The following is a 27,091-nucleotide window of genomic DNA, read 5'->3' on the forward strand; positions in this document are numbered from 1 at the left end:
TCGAAGAAGCAAAGATGAGGGTGGAGAGCAAGTAATTGGGTTAACTAGCAGGTTAGATAGAAAAACAGCAACATGAAAATGGTAAATAAGGATTCAAAATGGATCTTCTACCAAATGAGCTATCTTGAGGATTAACAAGAAAATATATGAAGCTTGAATTTCAGCAAGAAGCAGCAATATTTTTTTGAGATTGGGGTCATGTTAAGACTAAGTTTGTATTGAAAGAGAAGTAAATTGATTGTTATAAAAACATGATTGCCATTTAGTTAGCTGGTAATATTGGACAGGAAATGTACATTCTATACTTGAAAGCAAGATTAAGAAGCCAATAATGTGCTTAATTGAAATTGGCGTATATCGATTACACTTGAGGTGATCTAATAGACTGCTGTTTTGACGTATAAATATCAATTTATGGGTCTACTTGTATATTGGCTGTAATAGTTCTACAATAAATGAAGTATTGTTCTTGAATTTGTTAAAGGCAGGATTAGAAATCCTGTGGTAATTTTTGTAACGTAGATCCTAGAAAATAGATAGTCTTCTGGTAGGTCTTAAATAAACAGAACTGTGCAAGATTTTTAATTATTGGAATTATTTTGAAGATATTCAATTTGTAATGGATTTCAGGGAAATTTCATTGCAACTGGAACCCAAGACACATTGAGAATGATTACATTAAAGAAATCCTTCTGGCATTCTGACCGACTTAACAACATTTACCTGATTCGTACTGTTAACAGCAGCAAAGCATTTCGTAGTATAACTCTAATGTTGTCGAGAACTCTGCCATCAAGGTTCTGATATAGATACATATTGGCTTTCTACTCTTATTCTTCTTGAGCCTGGTAACCATCAGCACTGTCAATCTTTTAACAATTGAAACGCAACAAAACTACAGATCCTGGTAGTCAGCAGATCAGGGAGCAAGTATGGAGAAAGAAATGATCAGTATTTCAGGTTGATGTGTTTCCTCAAAACTGGGGAAAATTGGCAAAACTTGTAGAGAAGGGAGTTGGAGAGAACAAAGGGAATATCTATGACAGCGTGTTGACTGAAGGGGTACTGAAGCCTTGCTGCTGATGATTAATTTGGCTGGAGGAGGTGTAACTAGAGGGGGGAAATGAGGGGGAAAGTCTATTAGTTGCTGGAAATCTGAACATGAAGGAGAACGCTGGGAAAGTGCAGCAGGCCAGATAGTGCCTGTGGAGAAAAAACTAAGTTACATCAGAATTATCCAGTGATTTTGGGGGAGGGAGGGGGTGGGAAACTACACATACTACAAAACAGATACTATAAAACTTATACACAAACAAAAAGTGCTAGGAAACCCTCAGAAGGCTGAGCAGCATTCGTGGAGATGAAAACCAAGCTAAAATCCAGGCTGACACCACCCCGCCCACCCCACTCCCCATGAGAGAGAATCAACCCTGACCACAACTACAACCCACACCCAGCCCCCAGCTCTCTTATAAACATAAGCTCTGTTTTTCTCACTCTGCTTCCTGGTCCTTTTATTGGGTTTGTCTTGCTCTTTGGAACAGGATATACCTGATCAATTTTCCATATTATCAGTGGATGCCAGTTTTGTTACACTACTGGGACATGTTTGGTTTGAAGCATTATTTCTGGACTGCAAGTCTTTAAATACCACAGATGCAATGTTGTCTAGTCCCATTGCTCTTGCAATATTCAATATTCTTAATCATTTCTTGATATCACCAGGAATGAATCAATTTGGCTGATGAATGGGATATGGGAAATGCCAAGATGGATCATCCTCTGGGAGATTTTGACTGAATATGATTACAAGTTCTTCAACTTTGGTATCACATACTGGCCCCAGCTATTAAGGATGGGGATATTCTTGGAGCCGCCTCATTTCATCACTTATTTATCACCATTCATGACTGGATGTGACAGGACTACAGAGCTTTGATTTATTGGTTGTATGGTCATTGTCTATTGCATGGTGTCTTTTTTTTCTGTTTGGCTCAAATCTTGTTGCAGTTTCACCAGCTGGGACTCTTTCTTTTTTGGAAGTGATGAATCACATCTTTCTTGAACTTGTGCTGTTTCTGATGTATTCCATGCATCTCATAAGGTTTCTAATTTGATCTCAGATTTGGATTGTAAGAAATTTTATGCACAGTATACAATTATAGATAAATCACTTATCCTTCAGTTGTTTCTTGAGTAGAGATGTTCTGTAGCGTGTCCTTTGTGGTTTGCTGATTGACCTACCTTCTTAATGAACATTGACAGATTGTGATCGGATTCTTACCACCTTTCGACAGCCAAAATTGCATGCCATTGGGACATAATGGTTTGTCTAGTTTTAATTCCTGTTACTTGTTTCAAAAACTTTCCTACTTCAAAAATCATCCCATATCCCCTAGTGTCCTCATTTCCTCAATGATTTTGTTCACTGCCATTCACTTATTTACTCTTATTTGCCATTGGTTGGTCCTTCTTTTTCTTTCTTGCTCTTGTCATGCCTCAGCAGCTTGGGTCTTAATACTATTCAAAACTCCTTTTCCTTGTTTTGAAAAGTCACTCTTGGATATCTGTGTCTAAGTTGTTAGCTTGCATTCCTCATTATTTCCATTAGTTCAACATTCATTTTTGTTTTGGTTTTGTGGAGTTAAGAACCTAGAAAGTGAAAGCAAGCGTGTAGGCCATTTGGTCCCTTGTACCTGCTCTGCCACTCAATTGCATCATGACTGATACTTTACCTCGCACTTCTCCCGTATTGATCCTGAATCCCTTGATTTCCTTAATACCCATAAATCCATCAATCTGCCTTAAATATACTCAGTTCCTGAGTCTCCACAGACCTTCTAGGCAGAGAAGTCCAAAGATTCAGCTCCCTACTGGTGAAGAAGCTTTCCTTCATCCTGTACCAAGTGGCCAACTACCACCAGCCCAGCCCCTTTTTAAAAAAGAGACTAACTTCCAGTTCCAGACAACCAAAACGCTCTTTAATTCCTCTGCTTCTTAGCACTTTTTTCTTTTTTTTTCCTTATCCTACACTGCTTATCCACTTATGCTATTCCTTTGCCTTCCTGTTTCTCTTTGCCTTGCCATGATATCAGAATAAAACTCCTCCCAGAGAGTGATATTGGTTTATAGCGCAGGGAATAGTCTTGCCCAGAGTTGTTTCCATATCCCAGGAATCTGAATTCGTTCCTGCTCCACTCTCCCGAGGTCAGGCTTTGTCTTCCATTGTTCTGCTGTTATACAAAGGTCCATGTGATTTTGAGTGATCTCATTTTTAGCACCATGTTTCAAGAGTCAATTTTTTTTCCTATGATTCTTCCCTAAAGTCTAGCACAACAGTACAGTTATAAACCAGTGGGGCAAATCTAACTAGCTGAAGTTGGTTCCCAGTGGCTCAGGGCTGAGTGCTACATTTGTAGTTGTGCTTAATCGCTGGATTGCACCTGAAGTTCAATGGTGGAGCCTAGTCTGAGACACTTTTGCCTTCAAAGCTGCTTCTTTGTACAGATGAACTCAACCAGGTTAATTTCTTTTAAAAGAATAAGTGAGCTGTGCATAACAAATTTTATGCAGTCCAATTTTAAAGTACAGTGACGTTTGTTTTCCTCCCACCCTCCCCACCTCAAAATGTGTATTGTGTATACACCTAAGTGCATTTCACATGCAGGAAGGCAATCACCTCCTCAATCTTATCCACTGGAAGGTTTATTGAAGGGGTTTTGTTGAATTCTTTCTCAATTGTTTCTTATGGGTAGATATCAGAGATCTACTTGTCAAATTAAGTTCAAATCTCTGAAGTTAATAGGGTACAGGGAAGACTGCAAGCATGGGAACAGCAAAAACAAAAAGTTCAGTTTAATAAAACATTCCATTCAAAATTCCCAGCCATTGCCAAAAAAAAGGTGGAAATTGAGCTAGGGCTGAATTGAGGGTGGTCCAGAGACTCAGAAGATGGAACAAGGACCATCATTCATCAATAATTGCGGTAAGTTCTTGTTGATTTGATTTCTCTTTTTAATCTTCATGTAGTGCAGCCCTAAAATTTTCGGTGTTTATAAAGTGTATGCAAAAGTATGTAATTGGTTAAGTTTAAGATGATCAGCTTGTATTGTTCAAGTCTCTGTAAAAGTGTTTGTGAGTTGCATCATTAATTAAGACAGCCTTCCTCTTATCTCAACAGATAAATTAGCCAAATCTTGTTCTGGAACTGAAAAAACAGCAAAGAATTTGGAGGTAAAACCTGTGCCTGAAGAAGCCTGTATGACCAAAGTGTCCATAATAAAACAAGGGAAAGGGAGGCAATCCTGTATTGGGAGGGAGCAGACATAATAGGGATTACTGAAAGATGACTATAGACAAACAGAGACTGGGAATTAAATTAAACATTCCAGAGTATAACAGATGGAAATGTAAAGCATAGCTGGAGTCAGGAAATTAGGATAACACAAGACCAGTAAGAAAAAGGGACATGTCTGTGAAGGAGACAAAATAAAAATCCTTTTGAATTGAAGTCAATCGTATTAATAGTGGAAGAGTGGTAGAGAAAAAATATGCAGACAAATTAGGGAAATGATTGTGGGGGAGAAACATGAGATTCCCACATGATTATTATTCCAACCTCTCCAGAAGATTGAACAGGTAAGTAAGGTGAATAAGGCAAGGGCTTCTTTCTAACTTGATACAATTTTTTTTAAAGAACCAGAAAGAAAAAGAAAGTAAAAGTCAAGGAACATCTAGCCAATGGTGTCGTAATGTTAAATGCTCTAAGATGACAATAGAGCTTGACAAGAACCAGGTTAATTAATTAGAGAAAAGTTGATTTTTGAGGGACTAAAAATAGAATGGGTGGATGAAATGTATGATCATATTTGTGAACAACAATGGGAAACATTTAAAATGGTTCAGTTGACTGCAGGAAAAGTATATTCTGCTGAAAGAACAAATTAAACACTTGTGAAACTCCATGGTTGAATAAAGGTACAAGTGAACAACTGAGGGGATGGAAAAAGTCAGATATTAAATACAAAGACAGCAGAAAAGTCCTTGGTGAGAAAGAGAATATAAAGGGATTAAAAATGAGGAAAGGCAGAATTAAATTTATATATTTTTTGGGGGTGGGTTAGGAAGTGAAACACAATTTTTAAAATAATTAACAGGGACATCAAAATAAGGTTGGGTTAGGAATAGGGCCACTGAGGGATAGACAGGATGACACCACGAGTAATGACATGGAGATGGCAGCAATTAAATCATCATTTCATTTTTTACAAAGATACAAAAGGTGGGTGTGATTTTGAATGATGAGATGAGGATTGAGATACATGCATTTAAAATGGAGGAAAGAGATTATTAAATAAAAGGAATATGAAATGTACAAATCAACCTCAATTGGATAAAACACCTGGTCTGAATGGATTACTTCCATGCATTTTAATGAGATCTTTGAAAGAAATGGCAGAGGCATTACTGTACACATTTAATAATTAGAAAAGGATGCACTGCTAGAGGTCTGATGGTAGAGGGTAGGTAATGTAATAACTATATTTAAGGAGGAGGATAGTACGTGTCCTGGGAACTACAACTAGCCAGTTTAACTGATAGGAAAAATAACAGTATTTCTACAAAGGGAATGATTAGAGAAACATCTAGAAACAAAATATAATGATAAATATTTGGCTTGGATTTTATAGGGAAAGGTCATCTTGACCAAACTTTATTGAATATCTTGAAGTAACAGAAAGAGTAGACAGTGGTAATGCGATAGATGTAATTTATCAAGCTTTTGATAAGGCCTTTGCTAAGTGACCCCATAATAAACCAATGTAGAATACAAGAGAATGTGTTCTGGGAATATGTTGCAGAATATAAGCTTGCTTTTAGAACAGAAAGCACAGAATATTAATTTTGGAAGAAGTTGTGATGTGGTATTCCACAGTGGTCATCGCTGGGGCCACTGCTGTTCACTATTTGTATCTACAATTTAGAACTTTGGAATCAAGAACACAATTTCTGAATATTTGGGAAATAAATATAAATGGGAGAAAGTCAATACCAAGAAGATCTACAACAGGTTATAAAGGGCAGATATTTTGATAGGAAAAGAGAGATTACTTAACACTTGGATTAAAGGAATAGAAGATCTTGGAGTACAAAGTTGTGCTGCAGGTTAGCAAGGTCATAAAGCAAACAAAGTTCTAAGGTTTATTTCTGGAGAGAGAACTGAAAAATATGAATGTTTTGCTAAATCTATATCAAACACAAACAGTTCAGGTTGCCCTATTAATAAAAAAATGTGAAGATTTGCAAGGATGCTGCTGGAAATGTGCAGCAATATGTATCAAGAAAAAAATGAACAGAGTGGGTCTTTTTCTCTCTTGAGTAAAGAGACTGAGAGGTGACCTAACAGATCTTTAAAATTACAAAAGGTTTTGATGGAGTGGATGCAGAGAGACTGTTTCCAATGAGAAAAAGAACAAAACTGGAGGTTGTCAATAGGAGATTGTTACTATGAAATTCCTCATGGAATTCAGAAATTACTTCACTTGGGTGTAGTGAGAATATGAAACTTGTTACCACAGAGTGTGGTTAAAGTGAATGATATAGAAACTTTTCAGGTGAGGCTGAACAAGCATATGAGAGAGAAGGAAATAGTGATGTAGACAGATTAAGATGAGGAAAGACAGAAAAAGGCTTGATTAAAGCAGAAATACTAGCTTATTGGGCTGAATGACCTCTCCCTCTGCCATATCCTATGTAATCCTTTTGAAATCACAAGTATTCAATAAAGTGATTTGAGGGAACAAATGTTTGAATGTGTTTTGGAAGGGTGGGGAAGATATTTTCAGTCATATGAAGTAATGTTTCACAACACCTTTGCAATTGAAGTTTATTCACAAACAATATCTATTTTTATATTTCTAGAATTGACAGGATTTGACACTTCACCCCAAGTGCACTAGCTAGATACACTGATTTTCACTATAATTTGTCTTCCATCAATTAAATATGCTTAGTGTTGTATGTCTTTTGTAATGAGGAACCTAGTTGTTTGTCATTGACAATGCATGCACATGTGAGGAATCAACATGCAACCATTCAAATCTGGAGTCAGATGTGAAATGTCAGTTTAACACTTGGGAGCAGTGTGCCTAATGGGAAAAGGCATATGGAGGTTGTTCCGGAGTGTATTCATTAAGGATTCCTTTGAAGTTCTTCATCTAATATGTGCAGTCAACAGACTTCTAATAAATTGTCTACTTTAGAAGTTTACTGTATTTGGTACTTCATTTTGTGTTGTCTTGAATTACATTAGCATTTTACTACGTTGTGGACTGACATTTTTAAATTGTTATTACCCATTTTGAAATAAACTTGGTGCAAATTCAGTTTCCTGACATTAACCCATGGCACAAAAATGCTCTTGATTTGGCAACAATAATATAAAATTGGCTTTTCATACAGGGTGCTAAAGGGATGGGGGAAATGAAGTGTGTTTTGGTAGGGGCAGACTTCTAAGATTGAACTATATCAATATGCAATAATTCTATAATCTACTCTTGATATTTCTCAGGGTCCAGCACCACTGATTACAGTGTAAGCCAATTTTATATGCTTTCTTTGGTTGTTTACCTTGCTTGCCTAGTTATCTAATATGAGTTGAAGCTGCATCAGTTAGTAGTATGCAGTATTTTTAATCCAATGTGCATGGGTTTCCATAATCTCCAAGAGGTGGAGCTGTTGAGTACTTTGAGAAAAGGACATCAGAAGTTACGGAAGTTGGTGCATCTTGTAGGTTAATTTGTATGATTTCAAAAAGTAGCCTTTCCATTTTCTGTCCTAGCATTGGCCATCAGCTGGAAGAGTTGTTAGTTACACAATTACCATAACAACACCTCTTTGCCACTCTCCCCACAAAGGTTAAAGATCCTAAAAATAATCCCTGCCATTACTAATTAATGGTTTTGAATAGGTTTATCTAGACACAATATTTTGGATTGTCAAAAGAGGGTCTTGATGGTTTAAGCTGAATGTGATCAAAGTATGTTTGTACAATGAGTAAAAAATCTCCTTTTACTCTTCCAGCCCTGTGGTTGCAGTGAGGATTTCAAACCAGTGTGAGCAAAATTTAACTAACCAGTAGCTCTTCAATATTAATCATGTCCAGACTATAACATACATTTCAGAACTGCTGAGGCAATTTCAAGGGAACTTGATTTGCCATCTAATTTAATCCTGTACCTTTCCTGGGGCTGTTACTTTTTTTTATTGTTGCTCCCTTAAATCATTTGAAGAGAAATTTTTGGCTTTTAACACAGTACACTGAGTATTGGCTGTCTTGCTCTGGTATTGTGCAACTTCCAAACAAAACAGCCAGTGGAGATGTTGTTACCAACACAATATCCTGTGTATGAGGAAAGTAATCAATTGAATTAACATTTTTTTAACATCTTTTCTTTTTTTTTTTCTCTCTTGTAGCCCCTGATCTTTGTCACACATCCTTTGTGCAAGTGTTAACATTTTATTACAACTGATAGTTATTTTATTATCCAAATGAAGGAAGTATCAGAGTCCTTGAAGCACATGGCTGGGATATTTAATATTCTAGTTATTTGATTCTCCTGCAACAGACATGGAGATCACAGTCATAAAATGGTCACAGCACAGAAGTGGACTATTCGTGAGAAACTCACTAAATCCCTGGCCTGATCTTTGTACCTGCAACATTTTCTTCATGTATTTATTCAATTCTCATTTGAACACTATAATGCAATCCCTCTTCACCATATCTGCAGGCATTGCACTCCAGATTTCAACCATGCACTGCATAATAAATAAGTTTTTCCTAATGCTGCTGTCCTCCTTTTATGCCTGTAGGCTTTAATCCTTAACCAACTGTATCAAAGAGAACAGCTCCCTTGATATTTTGTATATTTTTATCAAATATCCTGTCAGCCTTCTGTCCAGTCTCTCATCCCAGAATCATTTAAATTTCCTCTAGATCCTCTCTAATATTTTCACATAATTCCTATAAAGTGGCAATCAGAATTGATTACGATACTCCAATTAAGACCAGACCAGTGATTTATAAAGATCAAGCACTACTTTTACATTTTTTGTATCCTATGCTTCTATTGTGTCTTTTTTAATTCCTTTCTCAACCTTTTCTGCACTCAGTTGATCTGTGTGCACATGCCCCCAGGTCTGTCCATACAAAACAGGAGCAGAATTAGGCCATTCAGCCCTTCTAGTCTGCTCTGCCTTTTGATCTTGGCTGATTTATTTTTTTTCCCCCTCAACCCCATTCTCCTGCCTTCTCCCTGTAACCTTTGACGCCTTTACTAATCAAGAACCTATCAACCTCTGCTTTAAATATACCCAATGAATTGGCCTCTGCAGCTGTCTGTAGCAATGAATTCCACAGATTCACCACCCACTGGCTACAGAAATTCCTCCTCCTATCTGTTCTAAAGGAATGTCCTATTCTGAGGCTGTGCCCTCTGGTTCTAGACTCTTCCACCACTGGAAACATCCTCTCCACATCCACTCTCTCCAGGCCTTTTAATATTTGGTAGGTTTCAATAAGATTCCCCCTGTCCTTCTAAACTCCAGCGAGTACGGGCCCAAAGCCATCAAATGCTCCTCACATGTTAACCCTTTCATTCCTGGGATCATTCTTGCAAACTTCCTCTGGACCCCCTCCAATGCCACCACATCCTTCCTTTAGTTATGGGGCCCAAAACTGCTCTCAATACTCCAAATGTGGTCTGACCATCACCTTATAAAGCCTCAGCATTGCATCTTTGTTTTTGTATTCTAGTCCTCTTGAAATGAATGCTAACGTCGCATTTGCCTTCCTTACTACCAACTCAACCTGCAAGTTAGCCTTTAAGGAATCCTGCACGAGGACTCCCAAGTCCTTTTGCACCTCCAATTTCTGAATTCACTCCCCATTTAGAAAATAGTCTTCGCCTTTCTTCCTCTATAAAAGTGCATGACCGTGCACTTCCCTACACTGTATTCCATCTGCCATTTCTCCCAACCTGTCCAAGTCCTCTGCAGACTCCTCAACACTACCTGCCCCTCCACCTATTTTTGTATCATCCGCAAATGTGGCCGCAAAGCCATCAATTCTGTCATCCAGATCATTAAGATATAACGTGAACAGTAATGGACTTGACACCAACCCCTGGGGAACGTCACTAGTCACTGGCAGCCAATCAGAAAAGGCCCCCTTTATTCCCACTCTTTGCCTTCTGCCAGTCAACCAGTCTTCTATGCTCATGCCTTTCCTGTAATACCATGGGCTCCTATCTTGTTTAGCAGCCTCGTGTGGCACCTTGTCAAAGGCCTTCTGAAAATCCAAGTAAACAACATCCACTGACTCACTTGTCTATCTATCCTGCCTGTTACTTCCTCAAAGAATTCCAACTGATTTGTCAGGCAGGACTTCTCCTTAAGGAAACCATGCTGACTTTGGCCTATTTTATCATGAGCTTCCAAGTACCCTGAAACCTCATCCTTAATAATGGACTCTTAACACCTTACCAACCACTGAAGTCAGGCGAACTGGCCTATAATTTCTTGTCTCTTGCCTCCCTCCCTTAAAGAGTAGAGTGACATTTGTGATGTTCTAGTCCTCTGGAACCATTACTGACTCTAGTAATTCCTGAAAGATCACTACTTAATGCCTCCACAATCTCTTCAGCTACCTCCTTCAGAACCATGAGGTGTAGTCCATCCAGTCCAGGTGACTTATCTACCTTTATACCTTTCAGCTTCCCAAGCACCTTCTCCTTAATAATAGTGACTACACTCACTTCTGCCCCCTGACTCTTCTGAATTTCTGGCACATTGCAGGTGTCTTCCACAGTGAAGACTGACACAAAATACTTATTCAGTTCATCCCCATTTCTTTGTTCCCCATTACTACCTCTCCAACGTCATTTCCAGCAGTCCGATGTCCACTCTTGCCTCTTTTACTCTTTATATATCTGAAAAATCTTTTGGTATCCTCTTTTATTGGCTAGCTTACCTTCATATTTCATCTTTTCTCTATTGCTTTTTTAGTTGCCTCCTGTTGGTTTTTAAAGCTTTCCAAACTTCCAAACTAGCTTCCCACTAATTTTTGCAATATTGTATGCCATCTCTTTTGTTTTTATGCTGTTTTTGACTTCCCTTGTCAGCCACCGTTGCCTCATCCTCCCTTTAGAATGCTGCTACTTCTTTTTGATGACCTGATCTTGCATTTTCTGAATTACTCCCAGAAGCTCCTGCCATTGCTGCTCTACCATCCTCCCTGCTGGGGTCCACTTCCAATCAACTTTGGCCAGCTCCACTCTCATGCCTCTGTAGTTACCTCTACTCAACTGTAACACTAATACATCTGATTTTTAGCTTCTCCCTCTCAAACTGCAGGGTGAATTCTATCATGTTATGATCACTGCCTCCTAAGGGTTCCTTTACCTTAAGCTCCCTAATCAAATCTGGTTCATTGCACAGCACCAAATCCCGAATTGCCTTTTCCTTAGTGGGCTCAACCACAAGCTACTCTTGAAAAGCCATCTCATAGGCATTCTACAAATTCCTTCTCTTAGGATCCAGTACCAACCTGATTTTCCCAACCTACCTGCATATTGAAATCTTCCATGATTGCTCCTATATCCCTTTTTGATTGGTAAACATTATTCTTTAGTGTCTTTCTTCATTCTTCCTACCAAAATGCATCATCTCACATTTCCCTGCGTTAAACTTCATCTGCAATGCCTTTGCCAATTCCACCAACCTGTTCATCTCTTGCAAAGAAAAATCGTGATAAATTGCAACATTTTACAATATTGCTAGGCATTGTGAGACTCAGATTTAGGAATTGTTGCTCATGCCCCCAAGTTTGTCATTAATATACTGTAGATTAAAAAAGCAATGGTCTTAACACCAGTTTTCAGGGGAATACCACTATTCACCTTCCTCTAGTCCAAAGTAACAACCAGTTAACAATGACCCTCTGTTACTTGGCCTATTTCGTGTATGCATTACTGTTACTTGAAAAGCAATTCAAGAGTTCAACTGAATGGAATGACTATAAAACTATAGTCAAGTTTTATTTTACTTACACGGAAAGAAGTTTTTAGAAAATTCTGTTTTCTTTTAAGAAGTTGCATTTGCTCAGGATACCTTGAGGGAAGGGTACCTATTCCCAGTCCAGACCTAGTCAGAATCAAAGGTTGACCGGGGGGGGGGGGGGAAAGTGAACCAAACAATAAGGATAGTGTAATCTATTTTGGAGTGTTCTTTGAGTTTTTGTAATTAGTGATATAAAAATTCACACCAGTTTCTTTTCTCTTTGTACAATAAAACAGTTTAACAATTTGTATTGGGCTTTGTCTCAAATAAAAACAAATGCTAGAAATATTCAGCAGGTCAGGCAGCATCTGTGGAAAGAGCAACAGAGTTAACATTTAGGGCTAAAGATCCTTCAACAAAGTTTGAGCTTTGTCTCGTTTGGTTTAGCAGTCCACTTTCAGAAAAAATTGGGAAGTATGTGAAAGCTCCATTCAGTTCTGATTTCATGTCTTTGTTTATTGTTCCATTTTGTCCAAGAAAATACTTCCAAGTGATTGTAGCATGTTATTTAGATAATGTGCTTCACTTGGTAGTTTGATATATTGTAATTGTCTTGCTTCATACTTGGACTCAAAGTATGTGCATATCTCCTTCACAGACTGATCCTTTCATGTTTCAAATGACAGATCAGTTACTATCATCCATGAATTCCCAACTAAATTCAGAAGAGTTTCTGTAAATTGCACAATACAGGAGCTTCTTATGGAAATGACAGTCCTGGGAGAATACCTAATTTTGTTATGGCTGCATAAAATTAGGAATAAGCTTTTTAGTCTTTTGAGACTGTTCCACTGTTCACTGAGATACTAGTTGACTTGTGACCTACCTCTATGATCCCTTAATCCCTCTTAGTTAACTGAAGAATATTAGTATCTGATTTAAAATTAATTATTAATCTGGCATCAGTTGTGGAAGGCTTTCAAAATTTTCCCACCCACTGTATATAGAAATGTTTCCAAGCCGTTGGCTGTAAATTTTTAGACCATGTCCCCTTCTCCCAAATATTCCAACCAATGGAAATACTTTCTCTCAGACTACCTTTCTCATTCTCTTAATTTTATTTAACTTGGAGGTATTATTTCTCAACCTTCCAACTTCCAGGGAATAAAATCCTAGTTTGTGTAAATTATGAGATGAAATTATAAGTCATGGTATTGTTCTGAAAAACCAATACACCATTCCCCCAAGGCCAATTTAATCTTTATAAAGGTGTGGTGCCCCAAAGTAGACAGCACTGATGCACTGTGAACAGATGACGTTTACTATAACTACAGAGTATCTTCATATGATTATTTTCTGTTGTGGATTCAGCTGCCACTGGAAGAGGGGAGCTATAGTTGTTGATTGCCTTGATCCATACGAGCATGCAGAGGAGTTCTGATGATAATCCACCCCGGAATCAGAATACATGGTAGTTGTGTAATTTGAAACAAAGATGATGATTAACAATCAGTCATGTACAGGTTTGACCATTTATGGTTCTATGAGGTAAAAAAAAACTTGGCTTATCTCATTTCCTCCAAGTGGGTCTGAGAGATTCACATGCATCATCTCCAACCTTGTTTAATGGTCTTGGTTTATTATTGTCACATGTACCTAGATACTGTGAAAAGGTTTTGTTTACATGCCACCCAGAGAGATCACTCCACACAAGTATGTCAAGGTAGGAGAAAGGAAAACAATGCGGAATATAGTGTTGGAGAAAGTTCAGTGCAGGTAAACAGTGCAAGGGCCACAACAAGGTCAACTGAGGTATTAAGAGTTCATCTTTTAGTGTAGGTCAGTTCAAGAGTCTGATAACAGTGAGATAGAAACCTTGAGCCTGGTGGTACGTGCCCTCAAGCTTTTGTATCTTCCGCTCAGCAGGGGAGTGGAGAAGAGAAAATGACAAGGGTGGGAGGGGTCCTTGGTTATTTTAGCTGCTTTCCCAAAGCAGTGGGAACTGTGGACAGTCAGTGGAGGGGAGGCTGGCTTTTGCATTTGGTGCTCTCAGTGTGGCCTCCTCTACAGCAGTGAGAGCAAGTGTAGACTAGGCAACTGCTTTGCTGAACACCTGTACTCAGTCTGCCATTCCTTTCTGGATCTCCTGGTTGCCAGCCATTTTAGTTCCCCTCTCCATTCCCACACCTTGTCTGTCCTTGGCCGCCTCCACTGCCAGGGTGAGGCTAAATGCAAACTAGAGGAACAGCACCTCTTATTCCACCTAGGTAGCCTATAACCCAGCGGCATGAATGTTTAATTCCTGAATTTCAGGTAACCTCCTCTTCCTCCTCTTTCCCCTCTTCTCTCTCTTCCTAATCTACTTAGTTCCTTCTACACCTACCCTAGCCCCCTTTCAACTGGTTTCTTTCCCATCCTCTACCCACTCCATCTGTGCATCATCCACGCATTCACCACTGGGTCCCCTCCCCCTACTGTCCCCATCTGCCCACCCCACCTCCCTTATTTGGTTCCACCTTCCACCTTCCTTTCATATCAGATTTCATCTGCAGCCTTTGTTGTCTCCATCTTTCACCTCCCAGCCTCTGTCACTATTTCCACTCTTTCTTCCACCCCCCCCCCCCCCCATCTGCCTATCAACCTTCACCTGGATCCACCTATCACTTGCCATGTCTTGTTCCACCCCTTCCTCTCACCTCTTTACTTCTTTTATACTAGCTATTTCACCTCCACCTTTCAGTCCAGATGAAGGGTCTGGACCCAAAATGTTGGCTGTCCATTTCCCTCCACAGATGCTGCCTGAGCTACTGAGTTCTGTGGTCTGTTTTGGTCCTTCATATTATCCCAATTGGAGAAGTACCAGGTACCTTCACTTCTTCATGATTGTAAGTTTGCTGCTGAGCTGATTTTACCTAATTTGGCTAGACTAATCAGACTGCGTTTTTTTTCAGTACATCTGTTTACTGTTAATGGCTCTTTCACCTGTATATATTGTTTCTCATCCTTATTATATTCTTGGTTCTCAAAGCTTCATTCTGATGTTGACTGATGTTTTAAACCCTGTTGAGGATTGAGCTGGCAGAATCCTCTCTCATTTTGGCTTGATCAGTATCTCCACATAACAAAAACTGAAAATACTGGAAGCACTCTACAGTTCAGATATCATGTGTAGAAGGAGAAAGAATTAATGTTTCAAGTCTGAGACCCTCCTCCAGAATGGAGAAAGAAAACAAGTTAGTTTTCAGTTGTAGAGAAGCTGGGGGAGGGATGTGTACAACAAGGGTAATATCTCCAATAAGGTGAGGCCAAATGGGTTAATGTGGCAGTTAGAAGTGCTTTACGTTGCTTTTTCTGTGTTATATTTTGCTAATAGCAGGACTGTGGGATATTGCCAGCAGGCCAAACTCTACTAATCAAGAGGAAAAAATGAGCTACAATCGCAGATGGGTGACTGACAGAAATGACCATGTGATAGAGACAAAGAGACACAGTTGCCTAAATTTGAAGAATTCAATATAGATTCTGGTGTACTGCAACATGTCCAGATGGAAGTTGAGTTGTTCCTCAAACTTGCATTGGGTCATGTTTTAACAGTGTAGGAGGCCACAGACAGAGTGGGATGGAGAATTAAAATAGCAGGCACTCGGAAGCTTCAGAACACTGTTGCAGACTGAACGGAGGATCATTTTACAGTTGGCCAAGTATCCCATTAGGCCTCTAGATCTGTTTACATTCACAGTTCATTATCATGCAAGTTTGTATATAAGATCAGAATTTTATTACCATTTCACGTTTGCATATAATTTTCAGTGATCCTGAGAGTAGATTGCATGCTGATGTTTTCTAGTTAGCATTGATGTAGCACCTCTCCTGCTAAACTATATTCATAAATTGCATCTCTCTACCTGCACTTTCTGCCCCTATCATTGGCATTTAATAATTTTTGCACATGGACCTCCAAGTCTCTTTGGATATACACTGCTTTTGCCTCTTCACAAGGTAAAATCACTTCAAAAGTAGAGAATATATTGCTCTGTCCCTTTTTGGATAGTTTCATATTTGCCTGCAGTGAAATGCACTTTCCACAGTTTGCCCCATTTGCTTAATCTGCTGCAGTGTTGGTTTTCTTTGTGACATTGGTAAAATCAGAAATGTGGCTTAACATCCATCATCTAAATAATTTGTAAACAGAGTGAATAGTTAGGTTTCAACACAGGTCATTGCAGGACATTTACTAGTATCTTCTGAGTATCTTCCCATCACTTGTCTCCTGGCGTTCAGCCAATTTCATAGCCATATGAATAATTTACCTTCAATTGCATGAGTGTCCACAGGAATGACAGTCTCTAATGCCTACAATGCCATCTGAACTTCCATATAAGTAACATCTATAAGCATTTTAATGTCCACTACTATAGTTGGTTCTTCAATAATTCAATCAAATTCCTCAAGTGTTATTGAGATAAATGAATAGTCATAATCATACTGAATGGCTTATTCCTGATCCTATTTTCTTTGTCTCTAATGACACCCCCTTGATAAATTCATTCAAGCAATGAAAAATTTCAAGCAGATCCTATTAATTTGTTGAACCCAGGTGTTAAGCCAACTAGTCTATAATTCTAGTGGAGAAATGTGCACAATTTTCCAGTTCAAAAGAACTGTTCCCAAGTCGAGATGTCAAAATTGGTTGTATTTCAGTGTGTGTGTATGTATGTATGTGTGTGTGTGTGTGTATATATATATATATATATATATATATATACACACACAACTCTTTGTAATTCAGTTAGCAATTCTTGTGAAGTGAGAAAGCGTAGTGGAAGTGTGTGTAAAAGCAGGTCACAAACAAAAGCAAACAAGAAATCTGAAATAAAAAAAACTCTGGAGAGCATCCTTGGAGTTGGTTGATATTTCAGTGAGTAGGACTTCTGCTTACCCATGGTCCAATCTTGGAAAAAATTTTGGTTTGCATCCCAGATCCTCCTAGGCAGTTTCAGTGCTGGCATGGGAATAGATACAACCCTATTTTTGGGCGTATGATGGGCAAGGAAAGAAAAGGGCAGACTAATGGAATATTTCTCGTGATAAAATGTTTGGAACATATTGATAACCTTAACCAACACCCTGTTTCAGCAGACGGTCAAACAAAAGATTTCATGCAGCAACCCCAGTCCAAGCACTGGAACATGTTAGATTATATCATTGTCTTGAAGGAGGAACCATAAAAATGTCTGTCACCTGCATTATGACAGGTACCAATGACAACTGGATCGATCACCACCTAATCCACTCTATTATCTCTATCAATCTAGTCCCAAAATATCATCATCAACAGAAATTTTATAGAAAGAAGATCAATATCAAAGATCCTTTTTCAAAAAAAAACCATAAAAGTAGCACTCTCAGCAGTGACTTGCAGATAACATATACAGTGGCAGATAACATATACAGTACACCTGGTTAAAATTTGTTACTGTGAATAGCTAATTGAGTAAAAGATGACCTGATTTCCAAAAGGCAAAGTTAAACATGACACATATCTTTAATATTTTAAGCAAGATTACTTTTTTGTTTCCACCTTTTACAGTTTCAAAATAACAAAAAAGGAAAAGGGCCTGAAGCGAAAGTTTGGGCACCCTGCATGGTCAGTACTTAGTAACACCCTCTTTGCCAAGTATCACATCTTGTAAAATGCTTTCAATAGCCAGCTAAGAGTCTTTTAATTCTTGTTTGGGGGATTTTCGCCCATTCTTCCTTGCAAAAGGCTTCTAGTTCTGTGAGATTCTTGGGCTGTCTTGCATGCACTGCTGTTTTGAGGTCTATCCACAGATTTTCGATGATGTTTAGGTAAGGGGACTGTGAGAACCATGGCAAAACCTTCAGCTTGTGCCTCTTGAGGTAGTCCATTATGGATTTTGAGGTGTGTTTAGGATCGTTATCCTGTTGTAGAAGCCATCCTCTTTTCATCTTCAGCTTTTTTTTTACAGACAGTGTGAGGTTTGCTTCCAGAATTTGCTGTTATTTAATTGAATTCATTCTTCCCTCTACCAGTGAAATGTTTCCTGTGCCACTGGCTGCAACAGAAGCCCAAAGCATGATCGATCCACCCCCATGCTTAACAATTGGAGAAGTGTTCTTTTCATGAAATTCTGTACCCTTTTTTCTCCAAACATACCTTTGCTCATTGCGGCCAAAAAGTTCTATTTTAACTTCATCAGTCCACAGGACTTGTTTCCAAAATACATCAGGCTCGCTTAGATGTTCCTTTGCAAACTTCTGATGCTGAATTTTGTGGTGAGGATGCAGGAAAGGTTTTCTTCTGATGACTCTTCCATGAAGGTCATATTTGTGCAGGTGTCACTGCACAGTAGAACAGTGCACCACCACTCCAGAGTCTGCTAAATCTTCCTGAAGGTCTTTTGCAGTCAAATGGGGGTTTTGTTTTGCCTTTCTAGCAATCCTACCAGCAGTTCTCTTGGAAAGCTTTCTTGGTCTTCCAGACCTTAACTTGACCTCCACTGTTCCTGTTAACTGCCATTTCTTAATTACATTACGAACTGAGGAAACGGCTACCTGAAAAGGCTTTGCTATCTTCTTATAGCCTTGTCTTGCTCTGTGGGCATCATTTATTTTAATTTTCAGAGAGCTAGGCAACTGCTTAGAGGAGCCCATGGCTACTGATTGTTGGGACAAGGTTTGAGGAGTCAGGGTATTTAAAAAGCTTTGAAATTTGCATTACCTGACCTTTTTCTAATGATGACTATGAACAAGCTATAGCCCTAACAAGCTAATGAAGGTCTGAGACCTTGGTAAAAGTTATCTGAGATCTCACATCTCTTGGGGTGCCCAAACTTTTGCATGGTGCACCTTTCCTTTTTACACTCTAAAATTGTACAAAACAAAAATAATACACTAATCTTGCTTAAAATGTTGAGAAGAATGTTTCATCTTTAACTTTGACTTTTGGAGATTAGTTCATCTTCTACTCACTTAACTGTTCACAGTAACAGAAATTTTGACCAGGGTGCCCAAATTTTTGCATGCCACTGTATACTCCCAGCCAGCAGGAGCTGCAGAATGTACACAGTATGTGGGCTTCTCTGCTGCCCAACATAACTGGTAGCTGTGAACAGACTCTGGGTCTCTCCACCAATAAGAACAAGGACTGGTTTGATTTAAAAAAATGTTTGAGGTTGGGGAGCTAATTAGCTGCAAATATAAGCATTCCTGGATTGGAAGTTTCACTTTTTCTTAAGGGAAAATAAACTCTTCTATAGGCACCTGAAGGCAGAGGCCTGCAGAAATCCTGTGGACTAAAGAATAGATGGTGGTTAGAAAGAGCACATGAATCTCAGCAACTCACCTGATGGCCACGAGGTGTACATTTCTTTAATTCCTTCCAAGACTATTTGCAGCATAGGTACCTAAGACTTCATCCCACTGAGAACCAGGATAGCAACAGAGATGCACTCAGTTTCACTGGAAGTAACACTTTGAAAACCTTCTCAACAGTGACTCTGTCATTGACATGAGTGCCCTTGACTCCATCCCACAGCAGCATATTCAATCCAGCCTTGTCACCACTCCTGATTGACAAGGTGTTGAAAAGGCTATATTCCAGCTTAAAAAAAGAAACAACAAAGCCTTTACCACAGTTGATATCCTGCTGAAGATCTAAATCTTGGCAATGAAGAACATCTGTCATGTCCCATATATGGGGGAATAAAGGAAATGCCAGGCATCTCAGAGATGCCAAAATTGTGACCATCTTCAAGAAAAATAATCTGACCGATAATACTGAGAGATCTCCCTGCTGTCTGCCACAAGTCAACACCAGAGCCCTTCTAAACTGCCTTCTCCAGTAGCCAAAGAACTGCTTCCAAAATTGCATTGTAGATTCAATACACTTAGAGGTACAGTGGATGTGATCTTAACTCCAAAAGAAATCTAGGAAGCAGTACCAACCACCATAAGGCTGTGGAGCACTCTCTTCACATTTGACTGCCCATAAAAGTTAGCCCTCATCTAATATTTTGCTTCCTGATGGCATGCAAGCCATGATCCTAACCAATGGGTCTATAGCAGAGACGAGCTCAATGCCACGCCATTGCCCCAACACGGTTTTTCAATCTTGCAGCAGGGCTGCACTTCCTCTCTGCCAAGCTTCCCATAAGAATGGAGCTAATAAGATAAGACATCTTTATTAGTCACATGTACATCGAAACACAGTGAAATGCATCTTTTGCGTTGTGTGTTCTGGGGGGCAGCCTGCAAGTGTTGCCACGCTTCTGGCGCCACATAGCATGCCCACAACTTCCTAACCCATACGTCTTTGGAGTGTGGGAAGAAACTGAGGAAACCCATGCAGTCACAGAGAATGTACAAACTCCTTACAGACAGCAGCTGGAATTGAACCTGGGTCGCTGGCGCTGTAATAGTGTTACGCTAACCGCTACACTACTGTGCCTGCCCACACTTCCGATGGGAAACTGTTCAACATACAGTGCGCACACTCCAAAATAAAGGTTACACCTACCTCAACTTACTACTACAATTGATACTTACAGTTGCATAGGCTTAGAGGCCAAGCTATTATCAACTCGTTCACTGAAGCATATAGAGGCAACATCTGTTAGAGAAATTTTCTCTACCATCTAGCCCCCACTGTACAACATCATCCTCTGATAATTATTGGTCATGGATGAGGCCCTGGAAAACAAGGACCATTCCTCATATCCCAGGAGCTACCTCTCAGCAAAGGTCAACATTGATGACATTCACCATTGCTTTTGTCAATGTAACTGTATAGCTTTTTAGTAGATTGAGCAAAAGGGTGTTTGAATGTCAAGACCTCTCTTTTGGCATAAGACCTTTTGTGTACCAAGCAGTAATGATCCCTGTTCTATGTGCTTCTGAAATGCGGCATGTATGCAGCAGCTACCTGAAGGCACTAGAAAGATACCATCAATGCTGTGTCCACATTCACTAGAAGAGTAAGTAACATCTCCCAGGCCAGCATCACCAGCATTGAGGCCCTAATTACACTGGTTCTGCTCTGATGGTGAGGTCACATCAGTCATATGCCTGACATGAGACATCTAAAGCAGACACTCTATTGCAAGCTCTGTCACAGGAAAAGATTACCAAATGGCCAGAGAAAAAGATCCAAGGACGTGCTCAAACACTCCCTGGGGGAAAAAAATGCAATATCCCCATCGACTCTTGGGAATCCCTGGTCCATGAATGCTCAAAGTGGAAAAGATGCATTTGGGTTGGTGTCGAGTGCCTTGAGTCCATGCATGGGGAGCACACTAAAGCCCTAAATAAACAATGGGAGGTGCAGACTTCCTCACAAGCATGTCTTTCCCATCAGGCTTTCCTATCGCCAAAGTCTATGGTTCCCACATTGGCCTCATCAGCCTCCTCACCAAAACACAAAACCACAGTGGAAGTGGGTGATCCATGATCCCAGAGGACTGCCTAAGAAGAAGAAGATAAAGAAAAGCAGACTGGAAATATGAAGTAAAAAAAACACTGAAGAACATGCAAGAGAGAGAGTTGATATTTCAGGTTGACAGCTTTTCAAAAAGCTGGTCATCTATTCAAGCTAGGGTATTCTAAAATGTTTTGTGCATTCCAACTGTGAAAAGATCCTACGTATGTAAATTAACTTTTTGTTTTGGTTTGAGAAAGCACCTGGTAAGAATATTATCACTGGGTGCCCAGAATGGCGAAAGCTCTCATCTCCTCTAGCACAAACAGCTTTCAGTGTGATTAACACAATTTACAAAGTCGTGTTCAGAATTAAATTTAAGTCATTCATGTGTGAATACACTGCTCTTCTTTTGCAATTTGTTGCTGTAGATTTTTAGAGAAAGTTACAGCAATGATAGACTCCATTCAGCCTGCAATTCCTGTGCTGGAGCTCTTGAAAACAGAATTGTGCTGCTCCTCCTCCTTTTTGTGCAGGAGTCTTAAGAGCTTCATTCTCGAGTGCTTGTCCAACTCTGTTATCAAGTTACTTCTGGAATCTGTTTCCACCAGCCATCCAGATCCCCACAGCTTTAGGTATTTGCCAAAGACTAATGAATCCATGACCTTTAGCCAGTTAACCACTCACCAGAGGAGAGATTGGCCCAGATTTTCCAATAAATTGGTTGACTTTGCTTATTCACTTGTCAAATTCACTCTTACCTTGAGCAGTCAGAATGTTTATAACATACACAAATGTTCAGAAAATCAGAACTATTTAAAAATTAAACATACCATTTGAGATTATTGCATTTAAAAATAAATAAAGTATTTTGATGAGAGTAAGAGACCAAAGGCAAATCTGTTGTAAACTATGCAACTGACGTTAGAAGAAAAAGACAAATGTTGAGCTAAAAATATGCAATCACTTGTATGTATTTATATCCTTTGGTTAGAAGAGGTTTAAATTTTGGAATATGTGATCCTTACGGTAATAGAAACAGATTTGCTTACTTAGATATTAATATTATCCATGTGGAGAGTGTAACAATTCATTTTAGGAACTTTATTTGCTTGATTTATTACATTGCAACTCTGCAAGCAGAAAGCCAAAGGGGTATGAGTAATTAACTATGAGAAATATTACATATAGAACTGACTTCTCCATGAGGAGTACAGATTAATTTTTTCCAAAATTTGAGTCAAAGCAGATGCAGCATCAAAATAACTTCTGTTATGGACTAGGTTACTATTGGTGAATGTCCCTTTAAGATAGAGCATAGTGGTGTGTGTGTGTGTGTGTGTGTGTGGTGTGCTTATGTCAACAGAAGATAAAGGACGTAATGACGTTTTTGAAGCAGTCAGTCTGAAGGAGAGAGAGAGAGAGACAGCAGCCTGCTAGTCTCTATCGATGGATGAAAAACAGTAACTGTGTCTGTCACTACAATCCACGTATGGATTTTTGTAGTAATCCGGTGGAGTCCACTTTGTTGTTAACCTGTAGAGGGAAACAGGTATTTGTGTGGACAGCCACATCTCGGATGCCTTTTGGGGTGGTAGATGCTTCGGAACAAAGCAGTGGAGTTCACTTTGTTGTTGACCTGTAGAAGGAAACAGGTATTTGTGTGGACTGCCACGATTCAAGAGCCTTTCAGGGTGAGGCAGATGCGGTGGAGTAGTCACTGCTGAGTAGACACTGAAGTGTCGTGTGGGTTCCAGAGTGGAACATTTGGATTTCATAATTACTGTCTATTTTCTCTCTACATCTACGTTTTGTCTACAGTCAACGGTGGTTTTGAAGAAGCCCTTGCTCACGTTTTACCTTACAGCTTGCTGAACTGAACTTTAAGAACCATTCCTGGACGTGGAGTTTGGGAATTTGCCACACACAAACACTACGAGTTTAGTTTTTGGGGTTAATGTTTAAGATTTAACATTTTTACTTCTAACGTTCTAACATTTTTACTTTTACTTTTCTTATTATCATAAGTAGTTATTAATAAAGTAGGTTTTAACACTTATACATGACTCGGTGCATTTCCTTTGTTGCTGGTTTGTAACACTTTCTTTTTGATACTGTACTTTTGATTCTCCTTTTCTACCATAATTACATGTGGGTGAATTTACCATTTTGAAAAGACACAACAAATATGAGATTTATGTTACGAGTAACTAACTTTTTTTTTAAATGATCAGTTTTGTGTGTTGAAAATTGTTTCTTCCTTACTGTTTTGCAGGAGCAATGTGTAATTCTATATAGAATATATGCATTAATAAATACCTGATACGAAGAGTCTTCTCTGATTAGAAAGTGCAATAATCTGAAAGAAATTAATGAACAAATTATACTTAAAAATTCACAGTATGGAGTGGGCTGGGCTCTCACTTTTCTCATTATTAGCTAAGTTTGGGCAGCTTCAACTCAATTTCATTTGACAAAGCCAACAGTCTAACATCAGCACTTCGTGTACTTGTGTTATTGAACTAGTAATGCAGAAGTTAGAACATAGAACAAGGCAGTGCAGGAACAGGCCATTTGGCCCACCATGTCTGTGCCAACCATGATGCCAATCTAAACTAATCCCATCTGCCCTGCACATTGTCTGCATCTCTCTATTCCCTGCCTGTTCACGTGTCTGTCTAAATGCCTCTTAAACATCTCTATCTATCTGCTTTTACCAATTCCCCGGCAGTGCATTCCAGGCACCTACCACTCTTTTTTTTAAAAAACAAAAAACAAACTACTCCTAGCAGGTCACCCCTAAGCTTCCAATATTATATTGAAAACAATCCAAGTTTGTCCAACTTCTCGTAGCTAATGCAGTCCAGCCCAGGCAACATCCTGGTAAATCTCTTCTGAACCCTCTCTAAAGTCTCCACATCCTTCCTTAAGTGTAGCAACCAGAACTGCATACAATACTCCAAATGTGGCCTAACTAAAGTTTTATATAGCTGCAACATGACTTCTCAACTTTTATATTCAACGTCCCGACCAATGAAGGTAAGCATGCCTTTTGCCGCCTTTACCACCCTATACACTTGTGTTGCCACTTTCAGGGAGTTATGGACCTGCACCCCAAGATCTCTCTGTACATCAGTGCTCCTAAGGGTCCTGCCATTTACTGTATACTACTTGCATTTGACTTCCCAAAATGCAATACCTCACACTTAGTCCAGATTAAACTCCATTTGCCATTCCTCTACCTAAATTTCCAACTGGTCTATATCCTGCTGTATCATTTGACATTCTTTCTCACCATCCACAACTACACCAATTTTCGTGTCATCTGTAAATTTGCTAATCAGACCCCATACATTTTCATCCAGATTATTTATCTGCATATCGCAAACAATATTCATCTCAGCAATGAATCTTGCGAAACACCACCGGTCATGGACCTCCAGAGAGACACTGCACCACCGCTACCCTCTGTCTTCTATGACCAAGTCAATTTTGTTTCTAGCTTACCAACTCACTATGGATCCCATGTGACTTAATCTTCTGGACCAGCCAACCATGAGGGACCATATCAAATGTTTTACTAAAGTTGGAATTTTTAAAAAACTGCATATGCTAGTAATCGGAAACAAAAATAAAAAATCCTGGAAGCACTCAGTAGTTGAGCAGCATCAGCAGCAAGAAAACAGTCAAGATTTCAGATCAAGGACACAAGGATCTGGAAAAGGTAAGATGACAACCATGTGTTAAGTTACAGAGAGGGACAGAAGTGGAGAAGAACACAGGGAATATCTGTAATAGAGTGCCGACCTAAATTGCCAAAGTAACAAGTACTTAAAAACATTGAAGTGCGTTGGCTGTCCTGTCATCTTGGTATCCAGGTCTGAGCCCAGTCCAGACTAATACCATCTTTCTGTACAGGCTAAATTTGGGCACTTATGCTCTTATACTTTTTTCCAATTTAGTGTATTGCATTCTGTTCTAATGATGAGGTCTCCTTTACACTGGAGAAACCAATTTGGTGACTGCTTTGCAGAATACCCCATTCAGTCCACAAGGGTGCCCCCGAGCTTTCACTTTCCTATTACTTTAATTATCTGCCCCACTCCCAATATGATCTGTCTTTTGCTTCCTACGTTGACACCCATTGTAAACTCAAGGACAGCACCTCGTCTTTCATCTTGGTACGTTGCAGCCATCGTGACTTAATATTGAATTTAACAATTGCATTTAGCTGTGCCCCTCTTTTTTTCTCTCTTTTGGGTTTCAATTTGTTTCAGTTTTCTGTGTACAACTGCCTGTTTTTAAAGTATTTATTGCCTTGAGAACTCTTGTGCTCCATCATAGACATTTCTGCCCTCTCTTTGCAACTTGCAATTCAAGTTTTCAGTTCTGATGAGGGGTCCTTGACCCAAAAAGTGGATTCTGTTTCTCTTCCCACTGATGCTGCTTGACCTCCTGAGGGCTTCCAGCGTTCTCTACTTTTGTTAGTAATACAGAAGCTTGGATAATAACCCAGAGACTCCAGGTTCACATGCTGCAATGTATGTTTGTGTCTGAAAAACACTATGATGCTGGAGGAGCTCAGCAGGCCAGGCAGCATCCATGGAGAAAAGCAGGTGGTCAACATTTCGGGTCAGGACCCTTCTTCTGGACTGAAGACAGGTAAAGGGGAAGCCCAATATATATGAGGGAAAAGCAGAGCAGTGATAGGTGGACAAAAGAGAGGAGGCGGGGTGGACACAAGGTGGTGATAGGTAGATGCAGGTAAGAGATGGTGTAGAGGAGGAGGGGAGAGCAGATCCGCTGTGGGACGGGTCAAAGGTAAGGAGAGAAAGGTTTAAAAAAAAGGTAGAAAAAAAGAGGCTAGAGAAGGGAAGAAGAGAAGAAGCATGATTTGGGGAGGGGCAGGGTGGGGGGTCGGAATCCTCAACTGCGATCTGCATCTCCCCATTGCCAAACACTTCAACTCCCTCCTTCCACACTATTACTGATATGTCAGTCCTTGGTCTCCTCCACTGCCAGGAGAATTCCAAGCACAAACTGGAGGAATGCACCTTGCAGCCTAACGGCATGAACATCGAATTCTCCCACTTTATGCAATCCCTATCCACCCCCACACCCCCCCCCCCCCCACACCATGCTTCTTCTTTTCTATCCTTTCTTAGCCTATCTCTTTTTTTCATCTAGATTCCGGCATCTGCAGTCCTTTGTTTCTCTATGTTTGTGTCTGAATTTGGTAAGCAAATTGTAAAAGTTGTTTAAGTAGTCACATAAGTCTAGATAGCTCGTAATGACCTAGTTCAGATCAGACAGTATTGTAAATGTGACTTCATTCCCAAACTGTTAACTGACTTTTCTCTCTGAAGTTGCCTATACCTCTTCAATTCCATCTCCAGCAGTTTAAGGCATATCATCTTCACAGGCCAACTAGAAATGGCAATAAATGCTCAACCCTTGGAGTCTGTTGGTGGCGCTCCATGGACTAAGTCATAATTTGGCTTTGGTCCAGGCACTTTTCAATCTATTATTTACCACCCTTTAATAAGTCTTTTACAATACTGGCACCAGTTTAATCTTGATTTTTAACTGTGAAAA

At 39.5% G+C, this 27,091-nt stretch overlaps 1 protein-coding gene and 1 long non-coding RNA gene across 2 annotated transcripts in view; both read left to right on the plus strand.

The window, feature by feature from the left end:
- The window catches only part of LOC127572227 (juxtaposed with another zinc finger protein 1-like), a 117,956-nt gene that overhangs the window by 19,034 nt on the left and 71,831 nt on the right, over positions 1-27,091 (plus strand). The gene's annotated exons all lie outside the window — the stretch shown is intronic.
- Positions 3,906-7,206, plus strand: LOC127572245 (uncharacterized). The gene is made up of 3 exons (XR_007956612.1): positions 3,906-3,985; positions 4,181-4,233; positions 6,922-7,206. It is a non-coding gene; the product is annotated as an uncharacterized LOC127572245 (long non-coding RNA).

The sequence above is a fragment of the Pristis pectinata genome, chromosome 1, assembly GCF_009764475.1.
Source record: "Pristis pectinata isolate sPriPec2 chromosome 1, sPriPec2.1.pri, whole genome shotgun sequence".
NCBI classification, from domain to species: Eukaryota; Metazoa; Chordata; class Chondrichthyes; order Rhinopristiformes; family Pristidae; genus Pristis; species Pristis pectinata.